At 44.1% G+C, this 22,337-nt stretch overlaps 1 long non-coding RNA gene across 4 annotated transcripts in view; it reads right to left on the bottom strand.

The window, feature by feature from the left end:
• Window positions 1-22,337, bottom strand: part of LOC139828211 (uncharacterized) — a 54,316-nt gene that overhangs the window by 8,876 nt on the left and 23,103 nt on the right. For 2 of the 4 annotated variants that reach the window (XR_011739582.1, XR_011739581.1), the window contains 6 exons: window positions 21,705-21,942; window positions 20,901-21,022; window positions 20,176-20,292; window positions 19,732-19,991; window positions 19,127-19,218; window positions 17,546-17,657 (listed from right to left, as the gene is read on the bottom strand). This is a non-coding gene — a long non-coding RNA (uncharacterized lncRNA). The remainder of the gene's footprint in view (window positions 1-17,545; window positions 17,658-19,126; window positions 19,219-19,731; window positions 19,992-20,175; window positions 20,293-20,900; window positions 21,023-21,704; window positions 21,943-22,337) is intronic. The other 2 variants (XR_011739583.1, XR_011739584.1) reach the window with 2 other exon arrangements.

The following is a 22,337-nucleotide window of genomic DNA, read 5'->3' as shown; positions in this document are numbered from 1 at the left end:
TGGATTGGGGCATCTTGCCTTTCAGACTTTCTTTTGGTGACCCAACCCACTTTCAAAGTGTTTTAAACAAGACTTATTGACATCTTACACATCCAGCTGCAAACCAAATCCTGCCACTTGCAGCTCGAAAAGCATTTCCGCACATTCAGCTGCTTCTCACTGTGTCTACAACTGAGAGCAGCTGTTGGCAAACGCAGCTTCACTCACATTTGGGGTTACTATGACCACAGTACTCAGCAGCACGGGTGCCAGGAACCACATTGTTGAAGAAGACCTAGAGCAGAGCAGGTGAACAATAGTAAGATGGATTAACCAGACAAAAGACGAACGGCAAAGCAATGCAAGCTCACCGCACAATTCCTCACAGCTTGTCTCCTTTCTCCTGCAGCCAGGCTGTTTGGATCACAAATACATTTTCTGAAATTCTCTTACTTTCTGGAAAATCCGCCCAGAAAGTCTTGGCTCCCTGCAAGCCCCAGGGGAACTCGGGGTGCTGCTCGGGTGGACAACTGGCTGCGCTCCCGCCTGGAGGCAGAAACCACAGCAGCAAAAAAACCCAAAAAACACCAAACAGATTTCATGAGAAGAGCAGGGGAGTAGGGGGAAATGTGTTAGTTAACTTCGTGTGGTTGTTCGAGGCACTTCCTGACACCCGAGCGAGTCATCTGAATTTAACACATTTCTCTTTTGCATTTTGCAGCTCACCTTTAAGAGAGCACAAGGCGGAGGAGGTGGGAATATATGGACTTCAGCCCTTCCCATCAGCTTCCCCCTGTTACTTTCAAAGATTTTCTATTTAGAAAGGAATGCTTTTTTTTTTTTTCCTGCTGTTCATACATTACACATACTTCCCAGCCAAAATATTTTGCTTGTATATTTTTTTTAAATTTAGCCTACACTACTCAAAATTGGTCTAAGAATAATTAAAGAAAATCACTTTCCCTGTCTCTTTGATTTACCTGAGTTTTTATTTCTGAAGAGTTTCTTCAGAAATAAGCATTAAAGAAAAGAGATCAACAATTAAAGTAAAAAATAGCCCCATATCCTACTCCTTGTCTGAATCTAATGAAAATGTTTAAACTCCATGGATATTTATCCTTATGAAAAACATATGAACAAAACAAAACCCCGAGTATTCTGGTGAGATTCTGTAAACAGGACAAAACATTAACTGCGGAAATATATAATTTAAGACCTTTATTTCCTTCTAGCTCTTTCCAGGCACCAAATGAGCTTTGCATGCAGATTTCATTTCAGCTGGGGTGGAATCGTTCTTGTAACTATTCTCCAAAGCCCAAGCTCTGAGGTCAGCCCTGCTCCTTCTGTAACGGGATAAATATTAACAAGTGTGACTAACCCATTCCTTGCACCCTTCTTAAATTTTCCAAAGTGTGTCAGCAAGCATGAAAGCCAGAGATCAAAAAACATGAGGATTTTATTGTTAGAACCGGACGGGAAGAAGAATGTAATACGGGCAAAATCCCAGCACCTCAGAGAAGCCGGTCTACAACACCACCAATGAAAAAAAGATAATTACTGGACTACAAGAAAATTACTTTGCCCTCCTGCCCCAAAATAAGTAAATTTTCTCTTGCCCCCTACAATAACGTTTTACAAGTGCTGGACCAACGTCCCAAGAGTAAACTTGGAGTGTCACTATGGGTCCTGGAGCACCCAGGAGAGGATGGAGGTGGGGAGGAAGGTGTCTAATACATTTTGATGCCTTCTCAGCAGAGGCCTTGGGGTTCAAGAGCTCGTGCTCGCTCCTGTCTTTCCCTTCAGAGCTGCTGCTTATGCAGTTTCATGGTGTCACGGATAATCTTCCCATACAATGTATCCTCCTGAGAACCAAGCTGCCCTCCACACTGGAGTTTGTAAGAACAACACAGGTATGGTTGTATCACCCATACATTTCTAGGGAGAAATGCCTCCTTCTAACAAATCTGGTATTAAATGAAGCACCTAGAAATACTTATAACTATTTCAGTTCTATGTTGGTGCAGGAGCAGTGATGCAGACCCTAACTCAGAGAGACGTTAGGACAAACAAGCCAAGCAGCTTCACCCATACTCCATTGAGATATAAGAAAGCTGTAGATTGCAATTCTGGTCAGCAAGGCATCAGGAAAGGAGTGAAAGAAAATAAGGAGTGTTGCAAATATAATAAGCATCTATCACACAGCCTTCCAAAACTGGACCAGTTCTGTGGACATAGGGAGAGCAAGAGGCTCCTACCAAACGTTTGTCAAAACCAGATTACGCTTCTGTCCAAGGTCAGGTCTTATACTGATGAAGCCAAAGGAAATTCAAAGCCAACTGGAAAACAAAACAAAACAAAGCACAACACCACCAAACAAAGCACACAAACCCCTCCAAACAAACAAGCACAACCACAAAAACAACAACCAAACCAGAAATTCTGTTCACAGAAGAATTTAAGCCTGAAAGAGGTTTTAGTCACATGATCACCCAAAACCTGGGCTCATATGATTCAAAGCTGTTCACTCTTACTGCACAAGCCTCTTACTTTCTAGAATGTGTTTAATTCTCCTCCACATTCTCTCAAACGAAAGGTATGCCTCAGATTTCAGCACCTCTGTTGCATCTACTCCACCGGCCCCACAAGAAATCACCTCACTCAGTTGGGGTTTTCTCCCACACCTGGCTTTCTTCTCCTGCAGCATGTCAAAATGAAGAGCAGAACATACTGAAGAACATGCATTTTTCCCCTCCATCTTTCAAAGCACTTTAGCTCTAAAACCAGAAAATGGGTGTGCGTATTTTGTGTCACTGGGTTTACAAGTGGTAAGCTTTGAAAAATAAAGTGCATGAATTGTGACTTTGACCTGCACAGCTCCTGTTCCACAGCCTCGTCTCACCCCGGTGCAGTGATAGCCAGAGTTTCTGAGAGCGTGAGGGGAACTTGGAATGAATAGAAAGGAGGAGGAGGAGGAGGAGGCGGCAGCATTTATTGACTTCATAGTATCTTATAGAATATGACATCTGCCAGACTATGTGCAAACCTTCTGCAGACACTGTGCAGCAGAGGTGGATCTGCTCAGAGACAGCAATAAGAAAACTTCATGCGGAAACCCCAGATCTAAAGCCCTTATGCTTTTCCAGCCTGGGAAACCTTTGAATTCGGGTTTTTTCACTCAATAGCTCCTGATCTCCTAGAAATTGCCGTCTGTAAATGCCAGATATCCAGCTGAAAGAGTCAAGGAGACACCTGGAAACCAGTGTTAAATTCTCTGCAGAACTCGCCATCCCCATTGCACAGCAGTAAGACTTTCAGCAGCAACACAAAAGGAGCCGTGCGAGAGAGGCCATAAGGAAAAGTCCCAGGAAACTTCCTGTAACTTTTAAAGTTTGTCCAGTTAAAGTGTGGTTCCACTAAACTCTCCTTTGCCTGGCACATGACTGGCTGAGTTATTACAGAGAACAGCCCTGAGCAGTTAAAAGCAAGAGCAACGTTACAAATCTAAGATCTGGTAGACAAAAATCTCTTGCAAAAGACACAGCCCTACAGAGTTGCAGCCTAACCAAACAGGGAGAACCAAATTAAATGAAAAAGCATATTGTATATTATCTTAATTTATATGTGAGATTTTAGCTCCAGATTTCTGGATTAAATACAATACCATGTGGCTCCATTAAGCCTCACTGGCCTTTTAGAATATTATTGAAAGAAATAATATATAACAGTTTGAAAGGTTTTTGGATGCTTGGTGGCATCATTATGCAATTTATTAATATGTGGGCTGAGTGACTAATGCCTCTGAGGATGTATTTTTAGTTTTAAAAAAGTGTGCTGGGGGGCCAAGAAGGAAAACCAGCTACAAATGGGTTTGTGCTAGAAGCGTGCGATGGCATGCATCATTCTGTGTGTCCTCCATCAGCCCAGCACTCAGAACAGAGCATTTATTTCACTTACAGCATTTCAAAAGGGGCCCAGAGACCCCAGCAATTGCAATTTGTTAGAGTTTGGGTATCTAGCTCCTTTTCTGGCATCTTTCCTCCACTTTTAAGGCTTAAAGGGACAACTTAGATCATCTAGTTTAATGCTCAATATAAATCCCCAAGAAAATAATTTCACACATTCACTCGCTAATTGAGCCTACTACTATATGTTTCACCAAAATCATCTGGGCTGGCCTCCAGTTCTGATTTCAAGATGCAAAAGGATGACAAATCCCCTGCCCCCTTCAACAGTTTGTCCCAACAGCCAGCCCCCTCTCCCTTCCCAATCTCTCTATTTTGCCTGTCTTAAATTTCCAGCCATTGCATCTCATTATGTTTTCTCCCATTAGACTATAAAGCCCTTTTGTATGTGGTATTTTCTCCTCTAAAGGCATTTACTGCAAAGAGTCAGGTCGCTGTATGATCCGCTTTTTTGCTAAGTTTACCAAATTGAGCTCCTTAAGCCTCCCTCTGCAAGATTTCCTTTTCCAACCATCAACTCATCCTTGTAAAACCGAACCATAGGCTGAGAGTTTACAGCCTTTATCATGAATTCAAGTCCCTGAATCTCAGGTTAATAAAGTCTCTATTTTTTTAATAAGGCTTCTGTGAAACGACTAGAAATAGTCCCGCAGGATGTGTCATTTGGAGGTAACTGTTTCCACATGGGCTGGAGGTACAGCTCTGTGAGCAGATCCTCGGGAGAGCAGTGGGAGGGCTCTTCCCTCCTCTCCTTACCCTTTTCTGCAGCCCTTTTTAACACTCTCCCAAACTGCATTTCAAAACCCAGTATTTTTCCTGAAGGGTCAATCCCGGTGGACTTTTCCTAGACCTCTGGGAAGAAGCAGGGTGATTTCACCTCCCCCTGCACACGTGTAAAGCAGCTCTTGAGGAAGCAGCCCCGTGCCCACTGGGGCTGGGAGTCCCTGCAGAGGCACTGACAGGGTCCTGGCATGTCTCACTCAGCAAACCACTCCTTCTCCAGGCCCAAAGAGACATCGATAAAATCTTTCAAAGCTCACCAGAGCCCCTCCTTCCTCCCAAATTAATAGGATTAAAACCAAACCCTGGGTTTTTTCTTCCCTATCCTTTTCCAGCAGCAGTGTCCACACTTTGGAGCTGTTTCTCGCCATTATTAATTGGTTTAATTGCTGTTTGTTAAATGACAGTGGAGGTTCACAGGGGGCTTGGCTCTAGGTCTTTGAAAAAAACAACCCAGTATTGCCAAAAATTCTGCAAAATGACAAGACACAGTGAGTTCCAGACACTCTCCTCAGGCGCTGGAGCCATGGTTCACTGCTCCAGAGCTTCTGGATGGGATAATAACATGACTTTTCATCGGTCGTGTCTGGTTTGTATGGGAGACTACCCGCCAAATGAGGAGTTTAAAAAGAGATGCCAGCTCGGTTTCCATTCAGCCTTTACATCCCACAGGGACAAACTTGCTGTCCCAAACTGAAACCAAAAATTTCAGAGGCAGGCACGACTGACAAAATATTCGAGTGAGGTCACTGTGATCCCGACCACTTTTAAACTTTTTTTTTTGTTTGATTTTTTTTGATTTTTGTTAGTCAGCTTTCCTCCCAACATACATCACTCACTTCATTTCAGGCCACTGTCCATCGTGCAGAGATGCAAAAAAAATCATCTTTGAAGGGAAAGAGTATTAGTGAATGTTTCCTAATGGCCATCACGTGCATCACGTGTCGTGAAACCTCCCTGTGACTTGAGAGCTCCTCTAACCCATCTTCACCATTTGGCTTCAAAAAACCCTTTTACTTCCCTCTCTGATGAAAGACCATCAGTTTAAAAGCAAGCGTCAATAAGCAATACAATTAGAATACACAACCTAATGAATTGACCCTCCTTTCTAGCTGTGAATTGTCCACAAAGAACATATAGAACATATGGATTAGAAGAACTTGCCATTGGTTAGTGACTCAGCATACTGGAACTGGGTTTACACCCACAAGGTAATGTAGGCTTGTGTAAGCAGCCTGCAAAGTCTATTTAACAATAGGAAATTTTGCAGACAGGTGTAAAATGTAAAATTTCCACATGGCAAGCACAATTGCTCTAGTATTCTTAAAAATATCTATGCTAGGCAAAGCCTAAGAGTTTGGTTGTTTTGGTGGAAGCAGGCAGAAAAGGGTAAAAAATGCAAATACGTTTGCATGGAAAGCAAATAATCTTTGAGGGGAAAGAGTATTAGTGAATGTTTCCTAATGGTCACCATTCACTCTGTTTATTCTTTGCACTCAGCTTGCCAACGGCAAGAGGTTTTAATTTTGTTCATGGTCAATGTAATGTTTAGAGTTTCATCTACTTGAACGATTCTTTGGGGACTGGTTGCAATAGCTACATTTTGGGTTTAAATTGCATTTTTTTAAAACTGCAAATGAATCTTACCAAGGAGTGAAACTGGAAAGGATAAAATTAGATTCCTGAACCTCCATCCCTTTTTAGAACCAGACACGAAAAAACTGCATCCAGTTTTGTTAAATATTTTTTCCACATCTGGTCTTCAGTCAAAACCATAAGAGAAGTGCTGGAAATCTCACAAGAAGCCTCATACTCTTGTGATTTCCAGTCCAATTTTTGCAGCCACAGGAGATCTGTATAGTTGAGATAAGAATCTGAAGCAGAAGCCAAACCCAAACTGTGAACCTCCTGAGGCTCACCCTACCCACAACAGCTTATGTCTTTACCCATCATTTGCAGCAGATGTTCTCTCAAATTCTCCAGTGAGATAAATTCCATTAAAAGTTTCAGGAGAAAGATTACAAGATACATACAATACAAAATAAAAGTGTCCAAAGCAGCTCATCATGGCCCATTAAGCTATTGTTAAAGACCTTCCTACAGCAGCACCTATTGATTAGAGCAGTTTGTTTCTCCTTACTACTATTTTTTCCATGTTGGGCTTTGGGGTTTTTTTTGATCTAAAGGCCACTGACGTCAATGAGAGTATTTTCATTGTCTTCAGTGGGCCTCGGATCAAGCCCTTGACAAACTGGTTCTCCCACAGGTCAGTCCGCAGAGTGTGGGTTTCTGCCAGCAGATTGTCCCTAGAATGTTTCACTGTAGATTTACAGTCCTTATAAAATTTTTAAATGAAGTTCTATAGTTAGATTCATATGGTATATCATAAATTACAGCAGACTCTGTGAGCTTGGGTTTGAGGGCTGGTTGTTGTTTTTTTTATTTTTTTCATTTGGCTCTCAGGGAATGTATAGTTTTTTTCCAACAGCAACTTTTCTCCAAATGCAAATTTTACCTTCTTTCTGCTGTTTTGCAACAGAATGTGTGCATTTTTCATGGCCAAAGCTCGCTAAGGAAGGCTGCACCTGTGGCAGTGGTGTGATGTGAGCAAGCAGGGACTCTCCATCCACTGTCTTGATGTTAGTTGCTAGGGCAGGCCATGGCTCTGGGCTCTCCTTAGTATTAGTCAGACTAGCGAAAAAGAAAAGCAAGCCAAAAGTTTCAGATTACTTTTTTCCCTTAAGGTGTAGTTAAAGTAAGTTGAAAGTTGATTTTTGCCTATCCGAGGAGCAACTTATATCCAGCTCTGCCATCAAACCCTTGAGGAACAAATCCCTAGGGCAAGGGAGGATCTTCGTGCAGAGCCTTCAGACACCAACACCAGTCTGAACTGGGACCTCTGATCTCAACACCTCCTTCAGTGGACAGGCAATGTGACAACAGGACACAAGGGACAGCCCTCAGACACTCAAATCCTAATTCAGATTCCCCACTGCCAGAGCCTAAATTTAAGAATTCAAGCAGCGTTACTGTGCCCATCTGCAAAGTGAGAGCAATAATCCCACAATACCTTCTCAGAAATGCTGCGAGGCCATGAACTCTGTCTACACAGAGTAGTACTGTTCAGTAGTAAATGAAATCTGTTTTCACTTCCAAGGCTATGGCATAAATTACTATAGGCAGAAATCCAGCCTAGCAGGCAATGAACTGGATGGGGCCCACTCAATTCCTTCCATCTTTAGCTTTGATTTTCATTGTTCTGTTTCATTAACAGAATTTCCATGTCTTTTTTTCTTCTCCCCTTACCCCCCTCCTTGTAATTTTTCTAAGCTGTTAATTTGCCAGCAGAGAGAATGGCCTCATAATTGTATATCAGCTCCTCCAAAGCACCCACAAGAATCTGAACAGTTTTTTAGCAGACTCAGCGTTTCCCTCTTTACTCCTCAGCCCTCCTATAAATAGAAAAAGAGGCTGAAGAAAGTCTGTTGTTGTGTTTTCACTGGGGGACCATAATCTGGCCACTTGTTTTCTGCTCAAAATGCATTGCATTCTGCAGGCCCTGTCCTTAAAATCAGGACAAGTCCTCCCAAGTCAACAGGACTGTGGCAATTGGCACCGTTGGTTCTAAAGGACAAAAACATCACCCCAAACCAGGCATCAACTGAGAATCTCTTGACTCATCCTATTGTCTCTTTTATTCCTTTTTAATTTTAAGGAAGGATATTGATATTGCTTAGGTCACCTCTGCAGAAAGAAAAGTGGGGAAGATGCTCAGGAAAACCATAAGGGACAGCAAAATGGTTCAGGTGACTTTTCCAACCCTGCCCTTTGCTTTCCCACATTTCCAGTCCCTAAATACTACTGGGGACCAGCTCTACTCTTGTCCCCTTCCCCGATCACCCATGTCAGAAGCTGCTTTTACACTGCAGAGCAGCAGATGTTTTGCCACTACTAGCTGACCCCTTTGATTCATGATTCATTTGAAAGAAATTAACAGCAATAAATTTGATTCAAATCCTGTGGTGTTTTTTTTTTTCCCCAGTAGCAGAGTTTGTGATTGTGTATGAGTGCTCCCACTGGAAAGAGAACTGGAAAGATAAAAATAGATGAGATGAATGAGAGATTACAGGATAGAGTGATGGCCACTTACCAGCCAAACAGGATGCACTGCTGAAGGCTGACAAAGTCTCTTCTGACTTTGCAGTTTAGCAGCAAAGAATTTGCTCCGCAATTTTTGTTCAGCCAAGCTTTCTTGGAAGTAACACCTGATCATCTAGAATTTCCTTGGGGCCCCGGAAGAGAAAATGTGTGATGCCATCCTCTGCTGGAATGGCACCGTATGTTCGACCGGGGGCACTGGGGTCTGACGCAGGTTTTAGGGAGTAAGGTGAGAAGGGTGGCGTGTAAACCAGCACCTAATGCACCCCCCGCCTGACATGCCTCCTTCCAGATATCAATGAATCCTCACCAAGGACATTTCTGCAGGGAATCAGGAAAGGGCACATAGCAGGACATTATTTGCCCATATCTGAACTCAGCATTTCCACTGTGGTTTGGCTTTGCTCATCATGAAGACCCCGTTTAATCTCTGGTTTTGAGATACAAACACTCATGTATCAGAAAGGTTAAGAAATCAGCCCAAGTCTAAGAAGCAGAAATAAAGCTCATTAGTTCTTCATCCACAGTTCTTCATCCTTTGCTTCCATCTCATACGAAATGCCATACGACAACCGCTGTCAAAGGCATCTCAAAAGAGGAGATCAATTTTATAGCGGTTTTACTCTTTGAAAGCACAAACAGGCTCTCCATTAGGCACTATCATTTATCTGACTCTGACCACTGACTACAGGTCTATGAAATATATCTAAACAGTTTGCACGGAGCCAGAAAATTCAACCCAAGTATATATGGCACACATATAACAAAGCTCTCCAAATCTGAAAATGCAGAGTATTAGCAAGTGCTCTGGTTTTCCAGACTGATTCAGGAGGTAGGTAGTCTTAGCTGAAAGCTGTGGTTTCTGAATTGGACATGGTTACCTAAAACTATTGGAAATTTGAATTGCCTGTCAGATGTCTGCAATAAATGGACTCAAGAGGCATAAGGAAAAACACGTGGCCCGGTATTTTTCTCTTTTTTAATGTCTTTTGGAAACTGTTTAGATCTCATCTGGGGCTTGTACAGTTTCTTTGTTTAGTAATTCTGAATTGAAATTCTTTATAAATGTTTGTTAATTAAAAGGTAAAAACTTGATGGCTGCAGACGGAGCCCTTCATCCTGAAAGATGCCTGTACACTTTCCAAAAGCATATTCCTGCTTTCCCAAAAAGTAAATGATCCTTTGAAAGCCAGGCAGAGTAGTTATTTACCTCAAATCGATCCAATTTAAATTCCAAAACGGACCATTATGGCCTGACCCTGTTTCTAACTCTGCCAATAGCTGTTGTAGCTGGGCTGTTGCACAGATACCCCCAAGGCGGACTTGAGGCTTCACATCTTTAGCAAGACCACCCAATACAATGATGAAGATGATGAGCAATAACTTCCTGTGAATTGCAGCCACCTCTGGAGTGAACTATATCACCGGGCTCCATGAGCACAGCTGTATCATCCCATCGTGCAATAAAACCAAAAGGGATGCAAGAAGCCACCTTTCTGCAGGCATAGTGGCCTAATCTGAACAGAAAAGGCAGGATTTGGGATTAAATGTTTCCCACCAAGACATGGCCTTGGTTCTTAAAAGAGAAGACGAAAATTTTCGGCTTTGCCACATCTTGGAGATGGTACACAGCTTCCTGTGTTCACATTGGGGTCTCTAAACCCCATTTCCCACAGCCCAGCAGCATTGCCACAACCCTCGTTCACTCGATAAAGTCAACAGAGCCAACCAGCAGCTCCTTGCCCCACACTATTTCACTGGTGGATCTTCCCACTTCTGATGTTTACTAGGAAGCTCCCAGGATGATGCAGATTTTCTGAAGTTTTTCAACTTTTTTTTGTTTTTTCTGATGCCTTTTGAGCAGTTCTGATGCCTGCTCAAGTGCAATTTCCTAATTTTAAGGGCCAGAGTACAACATGTGGTAGGTCACGAGTATGGTCAGAAAAATACACACTCCTTCCATGTTTTTTGCCTGAATCTTGTTCTACAGCGTCCCAGGGCTGGACTAAGAGACCCGATCTCTTTTTCGTCTGAGAAGGATGCATGCTGGGGCCTAGGTTGCTGGAAATGGCATCAAGGCCTAAAAAATGACTTTTTCCTCTAGGACACCCCTTCCTCTTCAGGATTTGGCATACAATGGAAAAGGCAGAGAGAATGCACAGGCTGTCCAGGCAAAACCTGCAGCTCCACTCAGCAAAAACATACAGTAGTTGGTGCAGATGAATTTACATCTTCTGAAAGCCCTAAACTATACCAGCTAAAGCAGAGTTAATGGTGGCATATCTGTGTCATTGGAAAAACTACTGCCTGTACATTTGCTATTTTTGAGGCTAGTAAGAAATCTCCATCCAGTGTCTGCTTTTGCATAGATGTGTATATAAATATATATATACACACACGTCTATGCAGACTTGGCAGGGTTAAACTGCTGGGGGTAAGAAAGCACATAAACTCTTGGAAGGATTTTGACACCTCCCCTCTTTCCCACTCCCAGCACTGAGCTTGCCAAAATGTTATGGTCTCTTTCAGATCCGCATAATTAAAGCAGTGATGAAGAATTTCTCATCAATATAAAACTGAATTATTTGTTGCTTAAAATAGAGTCTTACCCTCTCCAGGTCGTTGGCTGGTGTCAGTCAGCCTGTTCTGGGACATCAGATTTTGCTCCTTGGGGATAACACCAAGAGCATCAGGACAGCATGGTGCAACCTGTACAGGTCCAAGATTGGGAAGGGACCACCACAGTGACTAGAAGAGCAGCAGTCCTTGTAATACTCTTTTCTTGAGGAGTTTTCCTGTTTGGGCAGCAATCTGCTCCCCCAGGAATGGCTCAGGGAGCTGCACAGCACAGGGAGGGCGCGGGGGTGACTGCGGGGAAGCCCGCGCCATTTCTCTCTCAGTTTATCGGGCAGCCCTGGTTCATACTTGCCAAATTTTGCAAGGAGCTGGTAGATTTACGAGCCCTGGGAGCGCAGCCGGCTCCAGCTGATGACCCGCACAGCAGAGGAGCTGGGGGGAGCCGAGACGGGGAGCGACACTGGATTCGTGGTTGGGAGAAGTCGCCCCTTCACTGCACTGCACGGATGAAACCAAGTATAAAAATGGAACAAAAAAAGGAACAAAAGAGGGAATGGATTTGGGTGCCCTCTCCTCGGCCTATAAATTTTAAGGGGTGAGAAACACTGGTCCCTGTGCACCACCAGACTTGCAGCACCAACCCTCACACAGGCTGTGGGTTTGAGGAGGGTTGGGGAGGGGATGGGGTGGAGGGCATAAAGCCAAATACAAGAAAAACCAACCAACGAACAAAAAAAGAAAAACAGGAGGAGAGAAATCCTGGAGGACTTACAAAAAAGAGTAACTTGTCCACAGGGTGTCACTCTTGACCCACATTTGGGCCAGCACTCAGCCTTGTCTGTGGCAGCAGGAAATTAGACATATTTAGCTCCCCAACACGCCTCTGAAAAGGCAGAAGCCTCCAAAAAAAGGCAGGCGGTCACCTCTGGGTGTGCTGCCCTGGTCACCCACCTGCCCAGCTGTGCCTGGCACTGGTTACCCACCCAGCCCCTCCACACCTGCGCTGCACTTTGCTTTGCTCTGTCCGGAGGATGGGGTTTGTACGGGGGTTCTTCTCAGGCCAAGCTTACAGCACGACATGGAAAAAGGGATAGAGAGTAGAAGAAAACACTCTTCCTGCAGCCAGACTCTTTCTCACCATTCTGCCCCACACTTCTGCCATCTCCCCACAATGTTTCAGAAGTATTTTAGTTGAAGTTCTCCTATTGTTCCATAGTGTAAGTCTGCCCCTTCCCTCTGGGAAACCTCCTGTTTCCCAGGCACTGCCTCATGGAACGTGCTACATTACAGCTTTATGGCGAGTCCTGAACTCAGTTAAATTAAGTGCTGATAATCCCTTGCTTTCAGTAGCTGTTACTCAGCAGAGATTGTAGGGGTTCTTCAGCTGAGGACTGAATTACCACCTTGTTTTTTGGGTCAAGCTGTAGGCTTCTGCAGTCAGGAGGGCAAAGTGGGGGTCAAGCCAGCTCCGGGTGTAGCCTGCAAGCAGGGAGAGCTCCGACCTTTTGTGTGATGTGGCAATGAGCCCAGGGAAGGCAGGACTGCCTGTGCCAGCCAGAGGACTAACATTAGCTTTCCCAGGCCAGGTCGGGGGGATGCGGTCAGTCACCGGGCTCTGAGGGGCTGGCAGGTGATGTGGATGCTGGGGTCAGCAGCACAGCAGCCAAGGTACAGGCTGCAACTTTTATAAAGCATCAGCAGAGCATGAATTACAGCATGTCCTCCTGGCAAGGTTCCTGGAGCAGAGGACACACTGGCAGGAGCGCTATCTTCTCTTCCAGGGCTGCTTGGGACAGGATTTGTGTGTAGTGTGTACGGCACACAATTCATCACACTATCATTTACATAGCATGAGCTCAGCACTGCAGCACTCTGACGTTTTGATATATTCTGCCAGGGGCTTGGCATCTTACTGGGAGCATCGCACAGGATACATCCCAAAAGCGATCCTGTCCCCTCGCACGTCTCAACCCTCTGCTTGGAAGAAGTGGTCCCGAAAGGTCTACATCCATTAATCTTACCTGTCTGTACCTCCCTTGTTTCTGCAGTGACTTCACTGGTCTGCACCAGGACAATGTTTTTAGGTGTGCTCAGTATAATTTTAAACACTTCGTTTTGTTTCAGGTCATCCTCCTTAATGTGGCTATCCCAAGCTTTTATGGAAACACCCGCAATATGTAAACGCAAACATATAAATCTCTGTAATGTGAAAAATCAGCTTCATGAAGCTGTACAAGAATGCAGCCATGTGACTGCAAAACTTCATTTACAAGTATCTAAATATAGATCATAACAAGCAGCAAACCCAGACTTCAATTTTAAAAGCGAGGGCACAGGGGAGAGTGCAGAGTCAGCACTTCTTAAATAAGAAGTTCTTCTTGTACTAATTCATTTACTGTGGCGTCTTCCTTTTGACACAGCAAATTTGCATCACTGAATCCTGATCACAGAGACATAAAGATTTTTATGGGACTCGGAAATAGCCTCAGTGCAGGCGCTGCTGTGGAAGAGCTGCACCACTGCTGACCTCCGCATCCAGACAAGGGCACGCTGCAGCTTGCACCAAGTGAACTGCGCAGGCTTCACTCATCCATGTGCTTTTATCATGTCCCATTACACTACCCTGGTTCCAGTTTGCCCAAAGTTGCTTCCCAGCACCAGCAGTCCTGACTGTTGCCCACAGCCCCGGGGAGCACAACGGGCTGCTGAGCACCACACAAGGGGTACACAGGGTGTGCAGGCTGAGCAGTGAATAGAATCATAGAATCATACATCATTTTGGTTGGAAAACACCCTCAAGATCATCAAGTCCAACCATTACTCTGACACTAAACCATGTTCCTAAGAACCTCATCTCCATGTCTTTTAAACCCCTCCAGGGACGTTGACTCCACCACTGCCCTGGGCAGCCTGTTCCAATGGCCGACAGCCCTTTCTGGGAAGAATTTTTTCCCAATATTCCATCTAAACCTCCCCTGGAGCAACCTGAGGCTGTTTCCTCTCATACTGTCATTTGCTACTTGGGAGAAGAGACCAACACCCTCCCTGCTACAACCTCCTTTGAGGTAGTTGTAGAGAACATAAGATCTCCCTTCTGTTTCCTTGTCTCCAGGCTAAAATACTGGATACATCCTCCGTTCCACCTGCCTGCATCTGCAGCTCAGCTGTTTAGGATGCTGGGGATATCCCATGCACCATTGTATGTTTGTCTATTGCCATTATCTCAGCTGCCATTAGGTATTACAGTAAACTTTTTAAAAAACATTCTTCTAGCCTCACAGTTTCCATAGAAATACACTTAAATACATTTTAAATTTAGGAAAAGTCAGCCATGCTTTGAAAACCACGAAAAACATTGCAGAGAGACAGTGACAAGTGTCCTGCCTCGTGTACCCTGATCAAACAGTAGAGCAGTTCTGTGGGATTCAGCGATACTCCAGATTTGCACCGGGACTAAATTCACATCAGGCAGCCACAACCCCAACTACCAGGGTTTGAGCAGAGACCAGAAGGGGGAACCAAGGCTTTGAAAGGCAAAACTCTAATGGCCTGAAATTAGCTTGTTTGGGGTTTATGGGATCCACCTCGTAAGCCGTGAGGGCTGTGTCCAACTCACAGCCAAGAGAGGATCCAGCTGCAGGTAACAGGAGATGTTTGGGGAAACATCCTCCCCTGGATATCCATCCCACTGCAGGGCAAGTGGTGAGAGAGGCTCGAAATGGATCCAGCAGGGAGGCACTTTTCTAACCTGAAACCTCACCTGGGAAAGCTAGGCTATTTAAGAACAGGATTTAGGTCTTGCAGCATCAATGGGACTTAAGTAGATGCTCCAGTGAATCCTTAAATCTAAACCTACCACAGAGTCTGCTCAATGAATTCCTGAACATTTTCCACTGGAATAATCAGAAGATCACACATTTTCTAAATATTGCATGAGTTGGCTAGTTGCTAGAATTTCAAATTTGGGGGCAAAGATCTATGTTATTATCAACAAAATCCCAAATTATTGAACAGCATTTTTCACACTCTCTCATTCTTATTTACTGATTTCCTATTTAATAGATATAAAGAACATTAACTGGCATTTGTTTTCAGTCAAATGCTGAAATACTGCTTTTTTTTTTTCTCAGAAGAAAAATCAAGTCACAACTGTTTATGTTTGATGGGACATACAATGGGGCACCATGATGTTCCCATGTCAGGGCATCCAGCTGAAGCTGCTGGACTTTGGCTAATCAGTGTGATCCCAAACCAGAACACAGAGCTGCACTTTGATTGCCCCCATCAGATCTCCTGGTAGCAAACCTGAGATTTTCATGGGCAAAATCAAAGTTTGCACAGAAATTTCCTTCTCCTTCAATTTAAAAATAAAAAAAATAATTAAAAAAAAAAAGGACAAAAATCAACCTGCTCTACTCATGATGCACAATGGACAACAGTCAGAACCACGGCCAAAAGCAATGTTTCCTCCCAGCCAAGCAGGATGAGCAGAGGCTCTTACCCCTCCGAAAACACCAGCAATAGAGGAAACTGCAGCTCCTTCATGCTCCAAAGCCTGGATTCTCCCCAGCCACCCAGCAGCAACACGTTAATTACACATATATATATCTCCGAGAATGACCTGGTAACTGTAAAAAAAGTAACTACATAATTATACTTAACTACTGCTTTTGTTGGACTCGTTCTGTAATTACAAAGTAGTGTCTAAGGAAAACCAGCCCACTGGCTTTGCCACGAGGAATTAATGTCGGTTACCAACATGACGGTCCCGCAGTGCCAACGCTAACATTGGCACCCAACCATGTTATTCATCTATGGGTTGTGGCTCCCTGATAATGACTGCTCTGCCTCACATTACACGTCCACAAGCATGAGAAACAAATTGCATCAAAAAGCCAACTGAAAGGAAAACCCGAGGAGCAAATACCCATCATGTGTTACAGTTCCTCTCCCTTGATGTCTGGTTTTGGCAAAGGGGCAGAGTTGGCTCAGCTCTTGCTCCGCAGGGCAGGTTTGGGGATGAGGAGCTCTGCCACCCATGGGTGTCAGGCACATCTTGCTTTCCCCATCCTTTGGAAGTGATTTTCTTACCACTGCTCCTCTCCAGGCACTGCCTGACCACAGAGCTGCAGTGATCCTGGGTGCCACAAGAGCTGAAGCAAGAGTCCACTGATAATAATAAGACCTTCAGTATTACATAGCAGCAGGATTTAATTCATGGCACATTTTTTACCTTTACAACACAGATCTCAGCTTTAATAATTCTCTGTGTCATTTTTCATCCCTGTATCTCAAGCCATTGCCCAAGCGGCTGCTGGCGGGTTTGGTGCTCCGTCCAAATCCCTCTTCATCTAATTCACTTTTGTAGTAGGTAAGCAGCTGCCTCCATGGGGTCAATTCTTTGTCATGGGACTATTTGCCTTAATGATCTCTTCCATCTGACCCACAGAAAACACTAGAAATTATGAGGTAGCTGATGGGTCACTTGTCCCCCATTTGTGGCACAGAAAACACAAGCAAAAGCTACTTAGTGTTCACATTGGTTCTGCTTTTGCATGTTAAAAACACCACCAGGAAGTTATATTTAACACTGTGTTATTTTGTCAAGCTAGGAGAAGGGCAAAAAATAGTTACGATGGATTTGTGAAATTTAAAACATGTTTAAAACGGGACTAGAAACTACAGCTGGAGGGTCAGCCTTTCCACTCTTTCCCAGCATGTTTAGCATGGTGATTCACACCTCCTCTCACCGGGCAACCACCATGGTCATGAGGCCAGGACAAAGTAGCAGGTGAGTACAGGAGCACCAGGGCCACTGGTGGTCCCAAAGGTACTGGTTTGGCACTAGTGAGAAACTGATATTGGTCTCTGGCCCCAGTTATCGTAGTACCAGGACCCACCTGCACTGAACAGAAGTCCCACAAGTGAACCCCAGCCAGCTCCAGCTGAAACTTCTTGGCCCTTAAAAACAAAGTAAGACTCACTAGCCTAATTTAGATACATCAACCAGACATGTAGGCTTCATATCATTAAGAGGTGCTAATGGCAGCCTGCAGGCATCCTCCACCCAAACCTCTTTCATATCCTACCTTGATGCTGGTGGGAATGAGGGTTCCACAATCTCTCCTGTCTTTGCCTTCATTTTCATGAGCACGATAAGAAGTTATGTGCAATTCAGTTCTGGACCATTTTATTTCAAGTCTGGAACAACAACAACATAAAAGTCAAAACAAAAGGGATCTTCAAATGTTAAAATAACACTTTTTTTGCTTCAGCTGAGGCAGCTTCTGGCCATTGCTTCCTCTTGCCATGACACAGAGGTCCCATCTTCTAAGTACCAAGCAGAGGGCATCCACCTCAGAGACATCCCACAACTGAGAGTGCACTTCTATTTCAGGTTAGAACTATGGATTTAACTGTATCCCATCATTTACCATACTTGATTCTTCAACACCCAATCTCTTCCTTATTTCAGCATCCCCACATTTTTCATTTTCTTTTCCCATCACATATTCACCAGGTGCTGTACAAACAAGTGTAGATTTAAAGTGTCCCCATAACATTTTACTTATTCTGTGACTTAATAATAAAAAGAGCACTGAATAGAAAGGCTAGAGTTCAATTTCTGGGCTCTATCGCCATTTGCAAGCTGCACTCTCCCACAGCTCGTTGCTTGAAATACAGCCACCCATTCAGCTTTATGCTAGCTCTGGAGCAATAAAACTGCACTTTGCCAGAAGAATTTTAAATTGTTCTATACCAATGCAGAGATCTTTAAAAAACAAATTTAAAGATGTTAGAAGTGAAGATTGAAGTGAAACTTCTGGATTTTACGCAGTGGGTCTGCAAATTCTCCATCTTTACAAAGAAAATTTTCATTTGTTTTCAGAACTGAAAGGGGACATTTTTTGGATGAAGAGTTCTATTTTATTTGCCTAAAGGCCCCAGAAATGTAAAACCTGGTGAAAGAGAGTGCTCACTGTAGGTGACAGGCAGCAGGCTGCGACCCTCTGCTCCGCACCGAGGGGAACAACATCAGGTCCATGCATCTCACTGGACAAAGGGGGTTTATTATCTGAAAGGTGTCACAGTGCAATGCACGGGGCACAGAGGGGCATCTCTGGTGTCCCACTGCCTGTGGCTTGTCACTTCTCTGCCAGGTGCCTGTTTTTCTCTGTGTTTTGTCTGCCTGGGATTGCGAGTCCCTGGAGGAGAGCCCACTTCTGCACAGCGCAGAGCACCGCAGACGCCTCCCTGCACCTGGGTTTCTAGGACCAAAATTAAGCAATTACAAATTGTTACTCTCATTTTGTTTGGCAATTTCGTGCTGAAGTTCTGCTTTTAGTCAAAGCTAAAGGTCAATGATTAATTCAAAACTTTTATTTCCCCCAAAATTGTGGGATGGGGAAATAATGCTGAGGCAGTGAGCCCAATTCTGCTTCCCATTATACCTTTGTAACCTGAAATAGCTCACTCCATTTGCATCAAGCCTCTACCTTCTGATTTCTTCTGGCCTTTTCCAGGGTGTTTACAGGGGCTGTGGCTGAAGCACTGGCTTTCTGTGGATCCCGCCAAGGACCCGTGCATGCATTGCCCTCCCACCTGGACCAGCTGAACTGGACACCAGCACTCAGAGCCCTGGAAGCATCTTCTCTGGGATCCAAACTTACCTGAAATCCTTTCGATGGGACTGATCATTTATTATATCAGATGATACGCTGATTTAAATCTCCCTGGGTGAAGGCATTGGAGACAGCGGTACCTGTGAGAGACCACATACATTTTAGTGGAGTACAGATTTTACAATCCATTATAGTCACCATTGTATTTTTATCATTAATGTGTCTGAAAAATAAGATGTTTAGCTAAGCTTACTAATTCCTTGAAACTCAAATCATTTAAGCTGTCTAACCTTGTTCAGGATAATTATTTCTATCCATTATCCATCATGCTAAAAAATGACAGCTCTGGGACACGGAGGCTTTTCAAGCAAATGTTTTAAGACAGTGTTTTAGGTTGCAGGCACTGGCAAATGTTAATTAAATTAGATAAAAAATGATTCAGAGTAGCTGTGCTATACTGGAAAGAAAGATGGGAGGTAATGGGGGAAGGAGTTCAGCAACTTCTTTGGAACCAAGAATATGTCCCTTGAGTAAACACCTTGCCTGAATTCAACAGGATCAAAAGAACTGGTGTCCTTTTGCTTTTACGCCTCCACACAGCATTTGCGTGGGTTTGCTGAGCATGTCTCTGTGTGGCACGTGGTGCATCTTACCTGTCCAAGGCGTCCTCCAAGACTATCTGTCAGCCTTGGCCACATAATCGCAGGAGGACCATGGTTCTCAGTCAGCATCTCCTTCCTCAGGCAAGGCCAGTCCTGAAACTGCTCATCCAGGCTGAGTGTTGAATCATTCCATTTGGTGGAACTTGTCATCTGTACTGAATTAAGTAGCTACAGGAGCAAGGCTCCAAAAATGACCTCCAGGTCTGGAAATGCATTTCCTGACAGATGGATGTGCCACAGTTATCCTTAATCTGTGCAACAACACAGATGAGTATTACTTATTAATACTTAATACAACAGTTCTTATCATCTTGTGCAACTGCTCTTAGAGCATATAATAACATTTTGAAAATAAAAACATTTAAGATTTCCCACTGAGGACTTGTGGCACTAAAGATCCTGAATCAAACACCCGGTTTTGAGTCTTCCACCTACCCAAACAGAGGAGGCTTAGGATGAGAGATCGGGCTGGGAAAGTGAGTGACTTGCTGCAGTGAAGGGGTTCCTGGCATCCTGGGCTGACCCTCTCTCAGGTCCTGCAGGGTGGTGGGGCTGAGATGAAGGAAGAGAGAAGAAAGTCATGCTGCACTCTTGAAGCAACTTGTTTTAAATGGCGAATACAGGCCACCTAGAGAAATTTATAAATGTCATTCTCTTCCAGCTTTTAGCTCAAGGCAGAGGCTCTTATGTTTGCTCCAGAAGTCCCAGGGTCCCTTACTGCTGCCTCTTCCCCAGGTGTAGCAGGAGGTGATGGACCCTGCACTCTGCTGGCTCAATGACCACCACCTACCCGTGATAGTACGTAATTCTGGTGCCTACAAAGAATAAATAACCAACACCAACTCTTGCCGTGGCTGGGGAGCAAAGGCCTCGCAGTGAGTAACAAGCCATCAGTGAGCAAGCCAGCCAGCTACTGGTCTCCCAAATGAAACACAGAAACTGCTCAACTATTCTAATTCCCGTACATCTCAGGTCATGTTCCTTCAAGCGTTCAGCTGACTGGCATTTCTTTCTGGAAGCAGTGGTACTGCAGTCCCTTGCCATGCATGGTCCCTGAGGGAGGACCCGTGGTGCCCTCACCCTCGGCATCCCCACGACTCAGCCAACGGTTGGGTTTTATACTATGGAGATACTGATCTGTCCAAACTTTCTTCACCTACTCTGATCGTTTCAGCTCCTTGGGGACATACACCTCCATGCCACTGTCCAAGTAATTAGTTGCTTCACTGGCTGCATTCTGAAATTCTTCAGTGATGGGTCCCCGTCTGACATCTTATGACAACTGAGTAGTAAAGTAGGGCATGAGTTTAAGAAATATGTAATTTGGACACCACTTACTATTAACTGTTTGCATGCCTTTTGTTTGTTTGTTTTGCTTTAAATAAATTGTTTCCCTTCAATGTAAATACCAAAGGATGAGAAAAAGTTTGCAAACTAGCAACTTTACAAAGCAAGATGCAGTAAATCTTAAGATTCCTTCAAATAACAAGCCCTGAAGAGGCAATAAGGTAATATATGTCCTTACTGCAATGCTATATATTACAGAAGTCTAAATACGATGGCAACATCCAAAATTGCTAGTCTGTCCCATGGTCTTGGGCCAGAACCATACGCAAGCTAATTAATTAATTAGAATTAAGTCAAAACAACCTCTCTTCACCCCATGTTCCCCCTGCCAACAGAGCCAAAAAGAAACAATAAATAAAACTTGAAGTTTTAAACACGACAAAGACTCCTCTGCAGGTTTAAAAGGATGTCAGCAAGATACAGCACCACAGTGGTTAAATGTCGTTGAAGATTTGACTGCCTTTGGTCTGGGATTTGCTCTCGCTTGAGAGCTGGTCAAACCAATCTTTCCAAAACACTGACTTCTGAACTTTTGCCAGAGCTGCCTCTCTCCGGTGACCAGGCAGGCGACATGTTAAACCTGTCAGTTCAGAATAAGCAGAAAACTGTGCACCCACCGTGGGGAGGGCATTTAAAGGCACAGGGTTTCCTTTGGTGGGTGAGATGCAGGGCTTGAATAGGTACCAGGAGGCTTACGAGCATTTGAGGAGAGCACCAAAATGCTGCTGTGATTGCCAGTAGGCTGGTATTCATCCCACTGGGGTGGAGAGAGCTCCCCTCGCTTTAAAATCTGTCCTTTCTAAAGAACAGAGCTCTACTCTTGCAGGATGATGCACAATCTGGTTTCAGCAAAGTCTAAAAGATAAAGGGGGAGAAAGAATAAAAACTAAGTTGCTTCCAAAAGGAAATAACAGACAAAACCTTACAGTTTCTGTGTTCGTGCACAGGCCACCGCGGCTAAGGGTTTCAGGTAATTTGTGATCAAAACCACTCCTGACCACACGTTCAGCCTTCCTGATAATTTTGAGGGCCCTGCAACCATTGGCAATACAGGTTGTGGTCACATTACTGCAGTGGTCACTTTAGAATTTTATAAGAGACAAGCAGTCAACAGGAGTCACCAACAATCCTGATTCTAGCACCAGGGTTTGGAGCAAGAGTCACAAGCAACTGGTGCTTCTTTTGAACAAAACAGTCCTGGTGTAATAGAGCAAAGGAGTGGTTTTTTGCTCCTTCAAACAACCACCTCT

This window comes from Patagioenas fasciata, chromosome 6 (genome assembly GCF_037038585.1).
Source record: "Patagioenas fasciata isolate bPatFas1 chromosome 6, bPatFas1.hap1, whole genome shotgun sequence".
Lineage (NCBI taxonomy): Eukaryota > Metazoa > Chordata > Aves > Columbiformes > Columbidae > Patagioenas > Patagioenas fasciata.
The sequence above is the reverse complement of the archived record's forward strand: the minus strand, read 5'-3'. Positions and strand labels throughout refer to the sequence as shown.